This window comes from Rattus norvegicus (genome assembly GCF_036323735.1).
Source record: "Rattus norvegicus strain BN/NHsdMcwi chromosome Y unlocalized genomic scaffold, GRCr8 chrY_unlocalized_27, whole genome shotgun sequence".
Taxonomy (NCBI): Eukaryota; Metazoa; Chordata; class Mammalia; order Rodentia; family Muridae; genus Rattus; species Rattus norvegicus.
The window spans coordinates 40,249-60,793 of NW_026947386.1; the positions used below are offsets into that span (position 1 = coordinate 40,249).

Consider the following 20,545-nt stretch of genomic DNA (forward strand, 5'->3'; position numbering starts at 1 on the left):
AAGTCGATTCATTTTTATTGGTCTAATCAAACCTTAAGTCTGAGTGGATCAAAAACCTCTACATCAAACCCAATAAACTGAAACTATAAGTAGAGAAGAATCTTGATCACATGGGCACTGGGAAAAATTTCCTGAACTAAACACCACTGGTTTGTACTGTAAGATCAAGAATCAGAAATGAGACTTCATAAAACTGCAAAGATTCTGTAAGTCAAAGGACACTGTTATTAGGAGAAAACAGCAAACAAATGATTGGGAAAAGATCTTTATCAATCCTACACCTGATACAGATCTAATATCCAAAATATACAAATAACTCAAGAAGTTAGACACCAGAGAGCCAAATAATCCTATGAAAAATGGGGTGCAGAGCTAAACAGAGAATTCTCAACTAAGGAATAACAAATAGCTGAGAAGTGTGTCAAGAAATGTTCAACATCCTTAGTCATCAAGGAAATAAAAATAAAAATAGTCCCGAGGTTCCACCTCACGGCAGTCAGAATGGCTAAGATCAAAAACTCAGGTGAAAACAGATGTTGGTGAGGTTATGGAGAAAGAGGAACACTGCTCCATTATTGGAGGGATTGCAAACCTGTATGATAACTCTGGAAATCATTCTGAAGTTTCCTGAGAAAATTGGATAATGCCCTAACTGAGGACCCAGCTGTACCTGTACTCTGCATACACACAAAAGATGGTGCAACATACAACAAAGACACATGCTCCACTATGCTCACAGCAGTATTATTTATAATAGCCAGGAACTGGAAAGAATCAAGATGCTCTTCAACTGATGAATGGATACATAAAATGTGATACATCTGTACAATGTTCTACTACTCCACATTAAAATCAATGAATTCATGAAACTCATAAGAAAATGGATTGACCTAGAAAGCGTCACCCTTAGTGAGGTAACCCAGTCACAGAAAAGGACACATAGTATGCACTCTCTGATAAGTGCATTTTAGCCCAAAAGTTCGAATTCGGCAAGATATAATCCACAGACCACATGATGTTCAAGAAGAATGATCAAATTATGCAAGCTTCACTCCTTCTTAAACGGCGGAACAAAAAACATTCACGGGAGTTTATGTGGAGGCAAAGGTAGAAGTAGAGACTGAAGGAATTCATGCCCCACCTGTGGGTCATATACATATATACAGTCACCAAAAGTATATAAGATTATTGACGCTAAGAAGTGCATGCTGACTGGAACTGGATATAGATGTCCCTGAGAGACACAGCCAGAGCAGGTCAAATTCATAGTTGAATGCTAGCAGCAAAACATTAATCTGAAAATGGAACACCAGTTGCAGGAATTAGAGAAGCGGTTGAAAGACCTGAAGGGGCTTGCAACCTCATAGGACAACAATGCCCAACAACGAAAGGCCCCAGGGAGTAAAGCATCACCCAAAGTATATACATGGATTGACTCATGGCTGTAGATGTATATGTAGCACAAGATGGCCTTTTTGGGCAACAAGGGGAGGAAAAGCTCTTAATCCTTCCAAATGTGGACTCTTAATATAAGGAAGGTGAGAAAGATTAGACGGGTGGATGATGTGGATGGGAACACCATTATCGAAGAAGGAGTGAGAGCAGATAGATGACGTATGAACAGGAAACCAGGAAATGGTATATTTGAAACTTAAATTAAAAAATCATATAAATGAAAAGAGGATCCTCAGATTCCTTTGAATAGGTGGAGGAATATCTAATTTCCCTGTGTGCAGAAGAGGAATTTTTGCTGTCCCTCCAGGAAAAGGTGATAGATTTTTGATGTTTTAAAGTATAAGGGTGAAATAGGATCTCCCCTGGACTGTATGGAATGTGCATAGCTTCTCTTCCTCTTATGTCTGGAGTACTATTGAGCAGAAGTTGAAGGTTGATTGATACCTTGGAAATTATAGAACATTCCAGCCACACACTACTTCAGCAACTCCAAACTGAAAATCACAGTAAAGAATACACACGTGAATATCCATGGTAGGCAGTCAACAGTCTTAGAAGTCTTGTACGAGGCTCTAATGCAGTAGTCTTAGGTTCAGTATCTTATTCAAATATATGTCCATCTACACATTCCTCTGCATGTGAAAGGACACCTCTATGTAAGGGAACACAATGAAGATAGTAGTCTGATTTGTGCTGGCTTTTAGACTCTTGTTTGAGAACTCAGTCCAGATTTCTCTGAGATCTCTTCGTCAGAACAGTGTTTCTCAGGACAATAAACTTAGAAATTTTAGAGAGGAAATGGATTTGGCATATGGGGAATGTGTCGTAATTCCTTGGCCTTCTGGAGTCCTCTTAATTGTGTAAGTCTAAATCTTACTCAGTAAGATGGTGGAGGTAGGGAACTTGCACAGAAGTAGGACTGTTGTGTCAGTCATCAAAAAGGTAATATACCAGACTTCATGGGAAAAAGTTGTTTTTGCACCGTGGACATCACCGGGATTTCTGAGAAAATGTGCAAAGGAGATATTGTATACCGGTTTGTTAGAAGTTTAAAATCTCTGGCTACTTCTAAAATTATAAGAAAAAACATTTTATTCTGGAGAAAATGTTAGTACCTCGTGGAGCAGAGGAAGATCCAGTATTGCTTGATCAGCTTCCTATTCTTTATCAGTATTTAGAATGTCCATATATTTTCATGGCATTTGAAAGTCCAGGTAGCAATTCTTCCATCAGTCCTATAGGTTGCATTTCATTCCAGCAGTTGTCTTTGGGCTTTGAAGACTTTTGTCAGACAAGAAAAGATCAACACCCCTTCCTTCCATGGAGGAATGTCTCAGAATACATGTAGCAGAAATAAGTTTGTATGTAATCCTAAACAGTTGGGATATAGCAGGCTCACAAAATCAAGAGAAGAAGTGCTAATGATGGCCACAAGAGAGTGCAGGCATGAGTACGCCTTGGGCAAAAGAAGATATTTCAGGCCAATGTGGGCCTTTGGTGAAAGTGCTCTTGTCCACTATACAGAGAAAAAAGGTGAAATACTTGTGAGTAGATGTGGAGTGTTGATGCTCCCATAGGGAAAGGAGAGACACTGAAGTTCTTCTATGAAACGGTGACATTACAGACCCAATGGACAGAAGATGTGAATTTGAGAACAACTGGAGCAAAAGGTATCATTCTGATGTCCCTCCTAGAGGAAGTTTTGAATGTGAGACACAGTTAAGTGTTAATTTTGTGACATCTTTCATCAAAAGTAGCATGGTTCAGAATCATTCTTTGTCAAATAGGTTAGCTGCTGAGGACCTTTTTGAGTGGAAGTGGAGTTTGAGACCTGGGTGCCAGAGATGACTTCAGGAATTGTAAGTCTTATAAGACAGATATCGGACACTCTTATATACAGAATGTACATTTGATATATACTGGACATAAATCGATGATCTAAAGTAATGACGTTTAAGAGTAGAATATTAAAGAAACGTAGAATCTGCTTAAAGTGACAAAACTATTTAAGGATAATGGAGTGTTCAAGCCTACCTTGAGCAGGCAAGCTAGGGCTACTTCACATATCGTATCTTCAGTTACACCATGGGAGGCCTGTCAGGGATCCAAGCATTAGTATTATTCAGCAGTCATGATTTTCAGTCTCTAAATCCTCTTGAAGCTAATCATCGACGACGGTTATAAGCATGAAGGATGGTATATAGGACAAATAATGAAAGTTTCACGATTTACTAACATAGATCATAATTAAGTGAAGTGCCTTTGGTCACATCTGTATTTTCTTAGTGGCCATAATTAGATGGACATGATCTAAAACTCCCTATTAGAGGGTTACATTTGATCTAAACATCCCTATTAGAAGGTTGAGTATGCTCTAAGGACTCTTTAATCTTGGTCCTCTTGGGCAAAAAAAAAAAAATTCTGAGATCTCAATAGTAAACTATAGTCATTCTTATAACTGATCTTGGACAGAAGGGGATGGTGTAAGGTATTATTTGTCAAAGAATAAAAACCTGAAGGCTACCAATCAAAGTGAAGTGCTGATTTCCCTTCATCTAAAGTGGATGGTGTTGAGATGGCTTGGAAATAGGTGCAGTTTGAGTAACCTGTGTTCATAACTGCAATTATGGGGTCATACTGAACTGTTTTGCTAAACAAGAAAGTGCCTGGCCATTTTTAACCAATTACCAAGATCCAGTCACCTAACTGTGAAGAATGAAAAATTCTAGCTCACCTTTGGTGGTGGGAAAACATATGGTATTGCATAATTTTCTTCCAATTATTCTTTCCAGCTTCCATTAGTCAGCATGCTCTTCTATCAGGGTGATTGTCTGAACTGTGATGCTCCATTGATACACACACACACACACACACACACACACACACACACACATATGTGTGTGTGTGTGTGTATGTGTATCTGTACGTGTACGTATATGCATATGTATATGTATATGTATATGTATATATAAGATGTATACATGTATATATATATCATATATGTATGTATATGTGATGTATATATGTATACCTATGATGTATATATATAATGTATATATACATATATACATATATGAGATGTATATATGTATATATGATGTATATATTTATAAGTGTACATGTGTACACATCCATAAATGAGAGATGGAAAAATTGCATTTCTGAGAACCTTCTGTAGTAAGGTTGCATATATTTTAATTTTAGCTATCTGTACTCTGCCCTCTGATCTACACCAAGAATCTTATGATGTCCCACTGGGAAATTGGAATTATGATTGCCTGGCAATCTTGGTCAAGTTTGGCAATTAAGAAAAATGAAGTTAAATCAGGTATAAGATGTCCTTGTAATTAAGTGATGCTCTTGGGGCATCCAGAGCTAGAGGCTACAACTGAAACTCCTCACAAATATAGATGGAATCAATGAGACTTGCCCATAGGAGCCAAACCTGAGATTTCTCTGTGAGCATCAATCCATACCAATACTCCCTTGGCCAGGAACTGATGTCTATAGTTTTTGTGGATGAAGATCCCATTTTGTACTACATTGAACTGCATGTTATTGAATCTGATTCTGGCTTCTACAGAGGTATGCCATGAGACCATGGGGCCTCTTTCGTCAGAAGTGAAGTGAATTGAGCCCACTTTCAAATAATCAAAGTTTGGGGGTCTTTCCTTTATATGAGTACTTGAGAGGACATAAGGCAACCAGGGAATGTGTAGAGTAGGCTCAGTTGTAGGAGGGAGGTCTGACATTCTGTTCAATGACTTAGGTAATTGATGGAAAAAGGAAGATCTTGACGCCTTTAAGAAAGAGAAAACTTTGAGATCTGATTGTGCAAAGGTATGTGTTAGAAAACCCTTGGAGTTGGGGTTCGTAATATGAAACATCCTGTGAAACATGAATGTCATTATTACCTGATTTGGTAAAGGATTTTCCCCAACAATGCCGTTCAATTTCTATACTTCTTTAATTGGTAGGAATTTTACATCTTGTATTTAATATGGGGAAGTGCAGGTAACATCCCAGGCCTTTTTTAAACAGCCTGCATGACTGTCTCTGGATCTTTTGCTCATTCAGTTTGTCTTAATATGTCCATATATTGGCAGCAACAAAGGGTGCTCTTGATTTCTAGTGATTGGATTGATTCCATCAATCAATGATTCTATATATAGGAACTGGGACCTCAAACCCGAGTGGAAGAACATATTTCTCTACCCACCATGGTAAAAGGTAAAAGCCTTGAATTTCTATTATTTAGAGTATATCCATGTGAGGTAATTCAAATTCGTGAGGGACTGCTTTAGAATACAAGGTATGGCATACTATTTTTTGGAAAAGCATGTCTCATGTCACCTTGTGAATAAAGGAATGTGTGAATTTCCTTTGGTCAAAGGAAGTGTACTCCATCAAGAGGTGAGAAAGATCCAAGGCCACACTGATGGGGAAGGAGTCACATCATCATTCAGGGTGGTTCTCATGGCCTCGTCAAAGAGGAATGAGTCTAGGACGTATATCAGAACAGTAGAGTTCTGAGAAGAGATTCACAGAATGGGAAGTTCTGAGAAGATCTTTAGCAAAAGTGAAGTCCTGAATGTATTGGTTCAGAATGTGGAGGTCCCTAGTCATATTTTGAAGAAAAGAAGTATCCACTTCACCCATGGTCAGCAGGGGAAGGTTATCGGCTACACTGGGTCTTGGAGAAATGTTCTGCCTCTATCTCAGTAACTTCTAAGTATGTTCTCTATATGTATACCCTATATATCTTTTAGTCCAGGCAATAGTCACAACAACAGTATAAGTGGTTCAGGAAGCGGTGATGTTTCTTCATGGATGTGTTCAGCTACACACATATGTGAATAAAATATAGGAATGGTGTATATTTTGATGACCTACTTTAAGGCACATAGTATAAGAGTCAATTTAGCTTTGTGTCTTCTGAACTAGGATTTAGAAGCAGAGAAATATAAGATACCATTGTTTGCATATGTGTTGTATGAATACCTTGAATAAAGAGGTTAGTTTTAAGCAAACTTTCTTAATAGCTGTGTTCTGTGGCATAGGACGAAGGGCAGCTCTAGTGATTCTTTAGTACCACAGGTACTCCAAAATTCCCATAGTACACAGGGAGGAGGTCTGAGACAATTGATGTGCACTGGGAATAATTTTTAGAGCCCTTTCAATAGAATTTGATTTCCCAAGCCCCCATTTGCAGAAGCTGAGGGTCTAAAATCTACTGGGTGGATTGAAGTAGAAAATTGACCCACAATCCTACTGGAAAGACAGGGAATGTTAGATGATCATTCATGTAGGATGCGTGGTATAACACTCCCTTGGTCTGGCAGCTCTTTAAGGAGAAAAGACAACACCACTTGATGGGAATAGGAATATAAAAGGGCCATGTAAGTCTTCAAGCAGGTTTTAAGCCTCTTTACCATAAAGGATCTAGGGCAATGCTGTACTTTGGCGAGTACTGACATGCTCTACAATATAAGAAGAAGGAGTAAGTTAACACTGGGTAAAGTGAACCCCATGTAAGAGAGGAAAACTCTAAAGCACTATTGAAAATGAAGAGAAATTTCTTCAGGCATAGTGTATATAGGTGCCATACACACTTCTGTCAACAGAAAAGGTCCCTGGTACCTTATACCAGGATAAAGTTTCCAGCAGTAATCATAAGTTTCAAATTCTCATTCAGAGTTTTATATATTCATAATTTCTGTTAACGCAAGAGAAAAGACAGGAACATATTTCTTCTGCCAAAGGCTTTGGATAATTATTTCTGGCTAGGTTAATCCTTCTGGTTCGTTCAGCTGTTAAGATCTAAGCAGAAATGTTGAAATTATTACATTTCTATTGATTTGCCTGATTGCAGTTTGCAAGGGTTATATACTCTGATTCCAAACTTCGACTCTGGGACTTCAAACCGGAGTAGAGTCGAGTCCCTGGATTATAGAAGGAGTCACTTTTGAAAATATGTCTGATCAGTTAGGTATACAACTACTTTGTTGGAAATTCAAGGGCCCAATATTCAGAGAGAACATTTAGGAGGACTGGAAAGAGCGAAATGGTCACAGAATCCTTCAGGCAAAGGTTTACCTTGGGTACTGGAAGAAGAGAGTCAAGTGCAACTGTTTTCACAGTCCAGAATAACCATGTGTCTGGGGACTATGAGGCGTGCTTGCCAGAAATTAGGGAATTTGCTCTTACATATTGGGTGGTAATCTCTGGATTTATCTTTTCCTCAAGCTGTTAAGCAGCAGGATAATCATGGACAACAAAGATGAAACTGCTCCATTTTATGTTACAAACCTTAAAGGCAGAACGTAGGTTAGGGCTCAGATTTGCACTGACATGTCTGAGGACATCATGTCCATGTGGTCTGCCATTCCTTCAAACATTTATGTATGCCTGGCCACCCAGGTCAGAAGGAAACATTAAGACCTCTTAGAAGAATAGAACTGAGATTCTCTGGATAGAGGTGGATTCTCGGAAGAAACCATTGTCAGGGGATATTAATTTAAAGTTTCCTTAAGAAAAAATAAACATCTGTATGAGAATTCATTTCATTTGCTTCTCTGTATGTTCTTTATCAGAAGAATTTGTATTAAGCCACGTTCAACTTTAAGGGTATGTCTAGATTTTCTTATTCAAAGAAAGGGGAATATATTCATCTTACTTTGAAGAATATGCTTGTCAGGGGCTCTTCATTGCATCCCAAGTGAACCTCCAGTTTACCTTGAACTGACAGAGAAACCAGGGAAAAATTAGGAAACATATCTGTGGCACAGTCCATAATATCAAGAAATAGTGTGGGTTTCCTCACCCTAAATTAATATCTAAACTTCCTTTGGACAAACTAGAATGATATGAAGTAACCTTTCTTTCAGGGATAACATATGACACCTCCTTAATCAAAGAAAGAATAGATGAGTACCCCCGAGTAAAGAAGAGTTGCTGATGTCCCTGTGACAGGAAATTGTTTTGAGTATTCAAATTCCCCTAGTATTTGAGAAAAAATTAAATTGCTTACAATAGCTCAAGAGGTCCTACATTGCTTCATCTTCTAATGGTACTTCACAGTCTAGCATATACACATCTTTAGCTGAATCTGCAGGAGACTGAATATAGATTCCATGATTCAAGAAAAGTTGGGGGTGTCCTAAGCCTGATTGCCTCCTAAAAACTATATTCAACCAAAAAGAAATGAGCACCAGACTGATGACTTCACAACATATCATGTGACCTTACACAAGGAAGTAGCATGAGATTCCAGGATTTGCTCCCTCCTTTTGGATTTCAGTGAACCTTCAACAGAGGGATCAATGCTCCATGGTCTGAGGTAAAATATTCCATGGGCCCCAAGCAAAAGGGATGGTTCTGAGAGACCATTTGGTCAAATGAGTAACTCTAAGGCCTAATCATCCTGAGCAGAAAAAAATACCAATGTTTTTGAAAGGAGAAAGGTCTTAAACCAGTTTGAAAGTAAGGGACTATCCCTGATTACCTTATATAGAAGACAATGGTCCCAGCACTCCAGGGCTCCATATTTTCAGAGAACTCAAGAAAATTCTTATCTCCAAGGCCTCCACTACAGACTTGACAGCAATCTGAGATTTATTCTGAAATCTTGTGTCAAAGTCACTGGATCTAAACCCTATTTAAACTTACTATAAGCCGCACAGGTATGGGTGTGAGGGATATTGGCCTTTCTGGTGAGAATCTTAGATAAGTGGCCTTGGATCCAGGCTGGAAGTTTTATTCATTGGCCAAGGGACCTCAATCCATTGTTCTTGGAGATTTTTTGGTGGTCAGAGTTGTATTGGCTATGCAATAAGGTTTGAGGAACAAGTTCTGTTCAGCCACAAACAAAGTGAGAATCTTCTATGGATTCTTGTTCACAAGGATTCAGTTTCAGGTACACTACAGCAGAGGCTGAATGTTTGAGACACTCCTCAGTCACAAGGTCAATTCTAGATTTTGGTCCATCAGATGGCCATGTCTCTGACCCCTCCATTGCAGACAGAGGAAGAATAAAGTGTTTTTATTCCAGGGCAGTTGACTTCTAGTGTTTGTCGTTTTATAGGTATTTGAGTCCTTTGATGTTTAATGATATCGGACAAATGATTGGTTTTGTCTATTATTTTTCTTGTTAAATGTCGAATTATGTTTCTGTGGCTACCTACTTTATCTCTTTTTTGTGTTTTTTAAAAGTAGATTGTGTTCTTTCTTTTTCTGGGTGTAGTTTCCTGCCTTGTACTGGAATTTTCCATCTATCATCTTTTGTAGGACTGGATTTGTGGAAAGATATTGTGTAAATTTGCTCATGACATGGCATATCTTGGAATCTCCATCTATGGTAGTTGAGAGGTTTTACAGTAGCCTGGGCTGACATTTTTTTTCATTTAGGATCTGTGATATATGCCCAGGATTGCTAGCTTTCACAGTCTATTTTAAGAAGTGTGGAATACTGATTGGTCTCCCTTTTTATGTTACTCGACCTTTTTCCCTTACTGCGTTTAACATTTTTTTCTTTGTTTTGTGCACTTTATATTTTAACTATTATGTGATGGAAGAAATTTCTTTTTGCTCCAATTTTTTTGGAATTCTTTTTGCTTTTTGTACGTGCAAGGTTGTCTCTTTCTTTAGGTTAGGGAAGATTTCTAGTATAATTTTGTAGAAGATATTTACTGACCCTTCAATGTGGGAGTTTCATTCTCTTCTATACCTATTATCCTTAGGTTTTATCTTCTCATTTTGTCTATGATTTCCTGGATGTTTTGGGTTAGGAGTTTTTTGTTTTGTATTTTTGGACAATTGTGTAACTGTTTTCTATGGTATCTTCTGCCCCTGAGATTCTTTTCTATATTTTATATTCTGTTGGTTGATGCTTGCGTTTATGACTCCTAATATCTTTCCCAGGTTTTCTATATTCAGAGTGTTCATCTTTGTGTGGTTTGCTGTTGTTGTTGTTGTTTTTGTTGTTGTTGTTGTTGTTGTTTTCTGTTTCCATTTTTACTTCCTGATGGATTTTTCAATTCCTCCAGCAGCTTGTTATGTTGTAATGTAATTCGTTAAGGGATTTTTGGGTTTCCTCTATGAGGTCTTCTATCTCTTTACATCTGTTGTCTTGTATTTCTTTGATGGAGTTATTTATGTCCTTCTTAAAATCCTTTAACCTCATCATGTTCAGTGATTTGAACTACAAACTTTTCTACCTCTTTTCTGGTGTGTCAGGGGTATACTGGGCTAGCTTTGGTGGGAGAACTGGTTTCTGATGATGTCTAGTAACATCAGTTTATGTTCCTTAGGGAATTATACTTGCCCCTCACCATCTGGAGTTAGCTGGTTTTGCTGTCTCTGAAAGTGGCTTGAATTCTCTCTTAGCCTGTGTGTCAACAGTAATGGGACCGTTGTTCTCTCTTGAATTATCTTGTGTGCCAAGAACTGTGGATAAATTTCAGCTATATGGAATAGATAGAAACAAAAGTATGCTGTAACAGACTGCACCTCTTTTCGTGGGTTCTGAGCACTCCAGGAAGTTACCTCTGAGAAGAAAAAGTCTTTCCTGTGCTCTTGAGTGTGTCAGCACTCCTGGAAGTCCATCTATTTCCTCATTGGATCTGGGGACAGAGAGCTGAGGTACAGGTTCAGCTCTGGGAACACAGCTCTGGGTCCTCTTGGTTTTTAAACTTTCACTGGAACAGCTCACAAAAGAAATTTGACTCCCTGATAAGTAAGTGCCTAGGAATCATCATCTCTCTGTCTCTTCAAAGATGGGACCACAAACATATGGCAGCTGGCATTTTCACATGGATGCTGTGAATTAAACTTAGGAATCTCATTCTTTCATGTCAAATGTATTCCCAGCTGAGATAATTGTTCAGTGAACAAAGTATTGTTTTGAATATGACAGAGACTATCTGTGACAAATTAAAATGTTTAGGCAATGTCAACTAGGTCATTGAATTGAAGAACTCACATAATTACTACATGATGGTCTAACCAATGCACGGGATGCATATTCATTAAAATGAAGAATAGTATAAAGTTTATTTATGCAACTTACTGAATCATGTAATAAATAATAAGTCTCCACTAATGTACCATGTCCATAATAGTGTATAGATTAGGAATGAATAGAAAGTATTATGAACTTTCTTCTATAAAGATTGCATTATAGTACAAGAAAAAAGAAAAAAATGAATGCATAAATCAGTGTGTTGGAGTTGATAGTATGCAAGTAGTTGAAGAATCTATTTTAGAAATAAGGTCATGGAGATTGTCATGAGGAAGTGACATTTAAGTTAAACTAGATGAAAAATAATTGATCTATATTTTGGGCAAAATTACAGTAAATATAAGGATGATAAGAGGACAAAGACCTTGACATATCCAAAAAAGTAAATATGAGAGTAGTTTGTATTGATTAAGAGATAGAAGAACGGTCCAAATAAAGCTGAATCTCAGGCAATGTCTCATATGGGAATATAGAAACAATGTTAGACATATAATTTTTATTTACTGAAAATGTCTTAGAAATCATTGTATAGTTTTAAATAAGTTTGTTTAACTCACAATGTATATAGTAAGGGACTCTGGTTACTTATGAATTATGATATGATACAGAGAATGATTTTAAGGATGTTTTTGAAGTCTATCTGGAAGTAGTGACAATGATAATGAAAAAGAGTCATATCAGAGAGCTATGATGGAAATTGTTGTGTTTGGTAGTAGAATGAGGGTGGGTTGAGTAGGAAGAAAAGAAACCCAATGACTTTTTTTGAGAAAATGAAAAGATGTTGGTGTTATTTACTCTGATGTGGAATGTTTCATGATAAGTGGATTTAGGAGAATTATAAAGGAATTTATTTTAGACCCTTGAAGATGCTTGAAAGAACCTCTAACTCACTAGACATTCCTACTTACTGTTCATGGTTTGTTGATTTAAACCATTACTCAGACCATTATTAGCTGTTATATAAAAAAAAAACTTACATTACTATCTGTATTTTTTCAAGGTGTATCTGGGAGTACTTATTTAATTAAGAGCAAACCTATGATTATACTACATGCTTATTTAGTATATTCAGACAAATTATTTGCCCATTTGCTTACTACAAACATTTTGTATTGCAATTAGAATTTAATCCAAGTTTATTGGTGCTGACACACTGTTTGATTAGAATATAATAGCTCATGAATGTGAATTTCACAGAAAGAAATCATTTGCTCAGATTTTGTAAACTTACAAACCCTAGAAGAGTAAAAACATGTAATAAATTCTATCTCTTCTACTTTTAATCTTTAGTATTTTAGTGTGTTATGATATACATGCAAAAATTCCTAACCCAGATGATTTTAACTATAATATCCAGTACTATTAAACATATCAATAGTATTTTACAAATATGAATAATCTATGCTTTCAGAAAATTTTCATCAAAGGAGCAAGAAATTCTTCATAACTTCAACACAACATGGCCTTTGGGAACAGAATAAAACACAAATAAGGAAAGGCGGAAAATGATTGACACATGCACTGTTCTTGGTTTGAAATTTAACAATCATGCTAGTTATAGGATACAGCTTTGAAATTCGAGTCAATGAGAGGATGAAAAATACTGAGGAAGAGTAGGTAAATTGAATTCTTGCTACATGAACAAAAACACTGGATCTGAAGGTAAGGTACATTTTATATAATGACCCTCGTCTTCTGACACTATTTATTCAATGCTTTGGTATTTGTTCGTATATTATGTTCCAAAAACATATCAATGATTCTGGTTATTCTTAATTAATGAACATGCATTTCAGCTGATTTAATATTCCACATTATCTTAATATTCTTCTGTATTTTTCAGTATGAAAATATAGATAATTATTTTGATTAGAGTAAAATTTTATTTTTTTATCTTATGAGAGAAGAAATTATTAATCAAGAATGGATATTTGATATTTTCTAAAAGATGTTAATAGAGGTTGAAACCATATATATAAGATCAACCATTTATACCTTTCCCAAATGAAACTCACTGAAATGTCAGTACACATGTAGTACATAAATGGAATGATACATAGGAATAAAAACATCCCCTATGTATCCAGAATCATCTATTATCACCATGATGAAAGCCAATATTAGGAAGAGAAGATGGTACAGCCACTTTGCAGGAAAATCAGCTTCATTCAAAATGAAGATTGAGCTGGGAAGTGATTTGACTAAGTGTAGTTAAGAATAATGAAAATGCCCAAAAATTGCAATCTCACTAAGTGGTATTTCCTCGTTGCAGGAGGTATGTTGTTAGGGGTAGGCTTTGAGGTTTCAAAAGACTGAAGCTATTTCAATCTAGTTTTCTCCACCTTCTGCTTATGGTCTGAGATGTAATCTTTCAGCAACCTCTGCCTGTTTATCTTTACTCTGATATCATCCATCACTGACTCTGATATTCTGGATTATAAGCCCAAATAAAGTATTTCTTTTTTAAAGGAAAGAATAATATAAATGAGTTTAATGTTATGAGAAGCAGACCTTGCTTACCTGATATGGTTGCCTTTTCCTTTCTTAGCTTGGGCCATCAAACTTCTGCTATGTTGAATGAGAAATCTCCATATTCTCTACTCTCACATATTGCAGTTTGTCACTTGGCCCTCAGGACCCCCTTATACCTGGGGCTGTATTTTTGTTCTTGGAAGTTAGGAAGTTTGGACTTCCTGACTTTGGAGGCAGGGTTAAAAGTAAATGGGAAGTGAGTGATATACATACCACAACTCTTCTATTTTAGTATGTAAATGGGGGTTATTAGAGGATGGGATTACTGAGGTGAGCATAAAGGAAAGGTGCTGCTTTATTTGAAATGTTTTCTTACCTCATTCTGTGCCCTTGTAAAGGACCAGTCTTATCTCTCAGGCCTGGCCATGTTCCTGTCACTCCTCACCTGCCTATCTCTTGCAGCTCTTAATTCTAGTTCCTACTTCTCACTCTAGGTTTCATCTTGACCAGATTTAGTTCATTTTTCAGTGCTCCTGCTCTGAAACGTACACAAGTTCTTTTTCTTTTGTTTTATTTTCAAACTTTCAATGTTTATATTCGTTTTTGTTTTACCTCTTTTATGGAAGCCTTAGAGGAGAATCATTCATGGATGTCTCTTTTGATTGGAATGAGAAAATAATGAAAAAAATCTTTTTTTTAAATTACAGGACATTTTCATGTCTAAGTTTTTCTCTTACATACACCTGCCATGCTAGTTTATCTCCCTGTCTTGTCCTTAGTCCTTTCCTCCCCTTGCTACTTGGATACTGCCTCTTAGGACTTACTGCAGAACCATAAATGCTGTCATACACAAGGGAGGTGTTGATTCTTCATCACTTTTCTAACTTTTTTTCTCCCTTCTCTCTTGATCTGTTTGAATAAATTTGGATCTCTGTACTCAATAGTATATTGCTATAGTGCTTGGGCCATGAAAATATCTGTTATTGTTGCCTTGTCATAGTTTTACAGCTCAGGTTTGGCCTAGTTACACTTTGGGATCTAAGTCCAAGAAGTTTGAGGACTTTAATAAAAACTTGTCAGGAGCTAAAAATACTTTTAAATGATTTCTTAATACATGACGCCTAGAAAACCCTTTCATAAATCATGGATAAAGCAATCTGAGATTCTTGTTTCTGTAAAGTACTTAAAAATATGAAAGGGAGAAAGGCCATGGCTTGCTCACTCTTGTATTAGATAGGGCGCTCAGATATGAGTTTTCCTGCGATTTCTGGTTAGAACATAAAGATGTCTTTGGTAGTTTGCATTACCAGATTGCTTATATTAATTCCCCCTTTTGCTATTGTTTTCGTTTTCTGTCTTCATTGTTTCCAATAGGACCATAGCTCCCCACTCTGTGTAGATAAAAGGTGGGTCCAGTACAGCTGTTATTGTTCTGGCACACAAACTACTTTTTGGGAACAAATGTTCACCATTGTATAGTTGACAGTGGTTTGAAATTCTTTCCTTGTCCTCAGTTTCTTGTAACAACATATTCTTTACATCTTCTTTAATTAATTGTATTGACCTCCCTGTAATCGTATTATGTATCTGTGTGTATGGAAGAAAGATTTTCTTTAAATATTCTGTGGTTTGTGGGTTTATTTTTCCATAAAGTATTTCCCAACACCACATGACCTCAGGCCATTACTAGGAATTACTGTATGCTGGGAACATTGGGGGAGGATAGTGTGAAATTAATCACTGTCCTTTGTTTCAGAGATTTTTATTTTTTAATAAGTAACCAATACTATACAAATAGCTAACTAACTCTTGTGTTCCCCTTCCTGTATGGCTGCTGGTGTAAATAAAATGCATTTTTTCATTGATAAACAATAATAAAATCTCATAAAGGCACAAACATACTTAAAGACAGAAAATATTCACAAAGGAAAATCCATTTAAAATGGAGATAAAATATAAACAAAATGAGATCAAAAGACCCATTCAGAAACATGATATTAAAAATGTCATTGTCAAGTTACAAATTTTTAAGATGAGATAATAATAATATATACTTAAGAAGAGATGAAAACCATTAAATGCACTGTGTGCCCAAAATGTTCACTCAAAATATAGTATATACCAAAGAATGGAATGGAGCTCTCATTCTTGCTACTATAGAGGCAAAATGGAAGAATTACTATTAGGCTAAACCCAACCTAGATTTCATAGTGCCAAACTATCAAGAAAGCTAGTGTTTCAAAAATACCACATTAAGCAAATATCGATAATAAAAACAAATATAAAAATAAGAAAGTATTGAAGACCAGCACTAGTCCATGATAATCTGATAGGGTGCATGGGATTATTTCAATATTCTGGTATCTATATGGACCTGTTTAATGACACAGTATATGGTAAGTTTGGAGAAGTTACTTTTAGGTGCAAAGAAAAAAGGTATATTCTCTAGTTTTAGGATGAAATGTTATTTAAATATCTGCTAAATCCATTTGGATGATTATTTCTGTTATTTTTAATGTATCAGTTTAGTTTCAGTTGCCACAAACGGTCAATTGATGAACTTGGGTATTGAAATCTCCTACTATTATCGTGTTGGCGCCAATATATTCTTTGAGGCTTAGTGATTTTCTTTTGGTGAATTTAGGTGCCCTAGCATTTGAAACACAGTTGTTCATAATTGATAGTTCATCTTAGTATTATTTTTTCTTTGACAATTATTTTGTCCTTCCTTATCATTTTTGATATCTTTGGTTGAAAGTCAATTTTATTCAATGTAAGAAAGGCTATTTCCGTTTTATTTCTTGGGACCATTTGCTTGGAATTTCTCTCCAGCCTTTTACCTTGAGATAGTGACTGTCTATATAATTAAGGTATATTTCCTGTATGCAGCAAAATGTTCGGTCCACTTTATTTATTCAATCCCTTAGTTTATATATTCTTATTGGAGAATTAAGTCCATTGATGATAAGAGATATTAAATAAAATTTATTGTTCTTTCCTGCTATTTTTATTGTTAGAAATGGAATTACTTTTGTGTGGCTATCATCTTTTGGGTTTGTTGAAAGATTAATTCCCAAATTTTTCCTAGGGTGTAGTTCCTTTCTTGTGTTGGAAGTGTCCATCTACTATCCCATGTAGGGCTAGATTTGTTGAAAGATGTTTTGTAAATTTGGCTTTGTCATGGAGTATCTTGGTTTCTGCATTCATGGTAAGTGAAAATTTTACCAGATATCCAAGCCTGGAGATCCAGAAATAAATGCAAACACCTACGGTCACTTTATCTTTGACAAATGTTCTAAAACCATTTAATGGAAAAAAGACAGAATTTTCAAAAAATGGTGATGGTTCAACGTGAGGTCAGCATATAGAAAAATCAATTATTTAAACAAACTCACAGGGTGGGGGAACAAATGATCACATTGTTAGATGGTGACAAAAAATGAAAACAATCAATACCTCTTCATGTTAAAAGATTTGGTACATATTATAAATTCAAGGTCCATACATAAACTTAGTAAAAACAATATTACAAAAAGAGTACCCAACATCAACATAAATGGAGAGAACCTTGAAGCAATTCAACAAATATCTGGGAATAGAAAAGGTTGCCCAATCTCCACTTACTTCTTTAATATAGCACTAGAAATCTTATTCACAGAAATTAGACAACCAAAGGAGATAAAGGGAATTCAAGAAGTCAAAATATCATGATTTGTATATGATATGATAGTATATTTTAGTGACCCCAAAAATTCAACCAGAGAACTCCTTCAGCCAATAAACAACTTCTGTAAAATGGCTGGATATAAAATTAACTCAAACAAATCATTACGCTTCCTCTACTTCAAGGATAAACAGGTTGAGAAGAAATTAGGGATATGACAATTTTCACATTAGTCACAAATAATAAAAAATACCTCAGTGTGACTCTAACCAAGCAAGTAAAAGGTCTTTATGACAAGAACTTCAACTCTGTGAAGAAAAAAAAAATGAAGAAAATCTCAGATGGAAAGATTTTCCATGCTTATGGATTGGTAGAGTTAATATTGCAAAAATGGCAAACTTGGCAAAAGCAATCAACATATTCAAGGCAATTGCTATCACAATTCCAACTCACTGCTGCATAGAGTTAGAAAGAGCAATTTGAAAATTCATTTGAAATAACAAAAACCCCATGACAGAGAAAACTCTCCTCAACAAGAAAAGAACTTCTTTACTTTTTCTTTTTTTTCTGCTTGTAAAGTTTATTCACCACAAGGGCACCCCTAAAGGAAGAAGCAGGAGCTGATATCTGATCTGTGTTCTTCTTGAAAGCCTTGCATCGTAACACAGCATAAGGTTAGCAAAAGGATGGGAAGGTTTGCTTTTCATTTGTGGAACATTCTGTGGCTTCGGGTACCCATCTTTTTATGAGATTTCACTTTGTAGTGTTGGAAGAATTGTTCTGTGATATCATGAGATTGTGCAGTAAACAGTCCTTTTCTTTATTCCTGTAATGAAAGCAAACATTTATTGTTTTCAGTTCCTTCAGAGAGCTTGCTAGGAGACTAGATCAAGGAGGAACTTGGGAAGAGGGAGTTAGATATGCAAAATATATTTTTGGTATTGGATTTCTTCTAGGTACTTTAGGGAACTAACTTCATAAGATTTGGAATATAATCAGAAAAGAGCTTGTTAAAGATGTAGAAAAGCACGTGGTGTGGTTGCACAGGCCTTTAATCTTAGTACTAGGGAGCAGAAGCAGGCAGAACTCTAAGTTCAAGGCCAGCTTGGTCTACAGAGAGAGAAAGAGAGAAAAGGTGAGAGAGAGAGAGAGAGAGAGAGAGAGAGAGAGAGAGAGAGAGAGAGAGAGAGAGAGAGTTTTCTGGTACTGCCAGGGATATAAAAGAAACACTGTCAAAAAAATGTTCAAGAATAAGTTCCGTATTATACAAAGAAAAAAATTCTCATTTTATTTTAGTAAGATGTTAATAATTTTTTCTTCATTCTAATGAAATGACTTAGCTATAAAATAATCTGAAGGCACCGAAAATGTAAGAAAAGGTGCTTTACATCACTATTCCCCTTAAACTATAAGTTGAATTTTTATTAAATAAACCTATGTAAATACACTTTGAAGGCTTTTCTGTGATTAGCTAAAGGGCTTTTACATTGTGAATTAAGAATGGTGAATTTCAGGCCAAACTTGAAAGGTCATCACTAAGGTGTAGAAGCATATTAAGCATACAAAATCAAATATAAAATTTTGCACAATAAAGAATGAGAACCTTTAATTGGTTTTCCTCTAATGTAAACACTTTCTTTTTGTTGAGTGAAGATTTTATGATTTGAACTAATTTTATGAGAAATACCACCTGCTTTCAGAAGATAAGAAACAGAGAAAGATGAGGAAAAACATATGCTAAGGAACAATGAACTGGGATAGAGTATTCTAGGTAATATATAGATCAATAAATTTGACACATCTGTTACTGGTAAGGTGGGGACTTCATTACGCATATTTATGTACTTAAAAATGTTTTCTTTTCTTCTTAAGTTTGTATGGTTGCTCTGAAAACACTGGGTTTTGTGTTAAGTTCTTTGCATATTTAATGATAGTTTTGAAATATTATGTTATAATCAAAAGCCGTGCTTTGTACAAACTTTTTAAGCAACAAAAAAGAGAATTGTCCGCTTGAGTTTTATGAAGAAAGTTAGTATGTTAAACATGAATAAATTTTTCTGATATATGCCTTCTCTTCATATACCATGCTTATTGATGAATCCCTAGCACATAGGAATGAATAGTAACCATCTTAATATAGTTTCAGGATTTTATAGTATATTGTTTGACACGTGCATTTCTATTAAAATGCTATCACTTTTCTAATTCTCTTAATTTAACTGAAGAGGTTTTCCATAACTTCTAGTCCGTTTTCAATTAATTTAACAGGTCTTTGGTGTTATTATTGAATTTTATGACAGTATCTTCTTAATGTTCTTTATTTTTAAGGTAAATAGGTAAATATATATATATATAACAAAAATATTTTATAAAAAATTAAATTATTAGTGGAAAATCACTTAGTGATGGACAATTTTATAAACATTCTCTAAAGTATGAATATTCTACAATTTTAATTAGTATTAAAACATTATATATACCACAACCTTTATTAACGTTAGCATACACTGATCTAGTTAACATAACCACAAATTTTTATCTGTAAAATTTTTTTCTTAGTTTGTCAGTAATTAATCTTGACTTCTCTATCTGAGCTTTCTCATCATTATTCACAAAAAAATCTATTGTTGTTTTATTGAGAATAGTAAGGAATGTTCATTGATATGTAGATACATAAGAATATGACAATATACGAAATGGTATTTCATTAAGCCCTAGGAAAACTAAACTATCATGGTTTCAGGAAAATAAACGTAACTAGAAAATATACCGAGTAAGGTAGCAAAGACTCAGAAAGGCAAATACCATGTGTTCTTCCTCATATAGATCATAGAATCTCCTTCTAATATACTTGTATTTATGTGAAGCTGTGGATGGTTTGAGTTTATTTAACTGATATAGGTCGCAGACATTAGAAAGTTGGGTTTTAAACAGTG

At 35.5% G+C, this 20,545-nt stretch overlaps 2 long non-coding RNA genes across 11 annotated transcripts in view; one reads left to right on the forward strand and one right to left on the reverse strand.

Moving 5' to 3' along the window:
- LOC134484668 (uncharacterized) overlaps positions 1-20,545 on the reverse strand; it is a 45,040-nt gene that overhangs the window by 18,030 nt on the left and 6,465 nt on the right. For 4 of the 10 annotated variants that reach the window (XR_010062282.1, XR_010062276.1, XR_010062275.1 and 1 more), the window contains exons 2-3: positions 8,132-8,196; positions 3,490-3,549 (exon numbers count right to left, since the gene is read on the reverse strand). This is a non-coding gene — a long non-coding RNA (uncharacterized LOC134484668). The other 6 variants (XR_010062279.1, XR_010062280.1, XR_010062277.1 and 3 more) reach the window with 6 other exon arrangements.
- LOC134484669 (uncharacterized) lies at positions 3,102-13,282 on the forward strand. Its single transcript, XR_010062286.1, has 3 exons — positions 3,102-3,314; positions 5,225-5,295; positions 12,885-13,282. It is a non-coding gene; the product is annotated as an uncharacterized LOC134484669 (long non-coding RNA).